The sequence below is a fragment of the Crocuta crocuta genome, unplaced genomic scaffold, assembly GCF_008692635.1.
Source record: "Crocuta crocuta isolate KB4526 unplaced genomic scaffold, BGI_CrCroc_1.0 scaffold16, whole genome shotgun sequence".
In the NCBI taxonomy this organism is placed as follows: Eukaryota; Metazoa; Chordata; class Mammalia; order Carnivora; family Hyaenidae; genus Crocuta; species Crocuta crocuta.
In genome coordinates, this window is record NW_027531893.1 from 11,753,375 (window position 1) to 11,754,199 (window position 825).

Sequence of the window (825 nt, forward strand, 5' to 3'; positions counted from 1 at the left end):
ACGTGGCTGCCCCCCCACAGCTGTCACCCTGGGGCCTGGGGAAGTGGTCACATGGCTGGGGGGGGGGAGTGGGGTCGGGTCCGGGGTCTGGCGGAGGAGAGAAGGCCTGGGGTAGCCGCGGGGAGGGTCTGGTCCCGTCACATAACGTTCTCAGAAGCCTAGGGATTTAACAAAGTAATAATAAAGCTCCTCTGCCCAGTGTCACTAGGGTCACACAGGCCGGGCCAGCGCAGGGGCAGTGACTTTGCACTGGGCCAGGGCGGCGGGAGGGATTCTTGATGTGTCCACGGAGCGCACGTGGTCGTTCGGGAAGGTCCGCGGGGCGCCTGGGAAGGCGGCCCCGTGCCGAGCAACCCCGTGTGACCGCGGTGCCTCGTGCTGGTTCGGGTTCCCTGGATGGAAGGCGGGGTCCCGGGTTGTCCCAAGCTGCGGACGAGGGCGTGTCCTGTGCTAGTGTGTGCTGTGACAGCCCCCGGAAGGGCCACCCTGAGGGAGTAGCAGGGTCCCCCAAACCTGGAAAAGCTGGCATGGGGGGGGAAGCATGGCCTGTAGAAACAGACCTGGTTCCCTTCTTGAAATTGGAGGTGACAGTCCCTCTCTCCAGGTTTGATGGACAAGAGATGGCGTGGTGAGGGGTTGGCCGTCCCCCCTTCCCGGCCCCGTACCCCGCTTCCCCTTAGGCGGAGACGCTGAAGAGGTTTCTGGAGGGGCCCGCGCAGGGCGTCCTGTTCTCCCAGAGCGGGGCTCTCTCGCCCCCTGCACTGAGGCCGCCCGTGTGCAGGTGCAGCGCCCGGCCCGCCACCGCCCCCGGCCCGGGCCCCGGCG

At 67.3% G+C, this 825-nt stretch overlaps 1 protein-coding gene across 2 annotated transcripts in view; it reads left to right on the forward strand.

The window, feature by feature from the left end:
- NTAN1 (N-terminal asparagine amidase) overlaps positions 1-825 on the forward strand; it is a 9,759-nt gene that overhangs the window by 3,951 nt on the left and 4,983 nt on the right. The window lies entirely within an intron of this gene.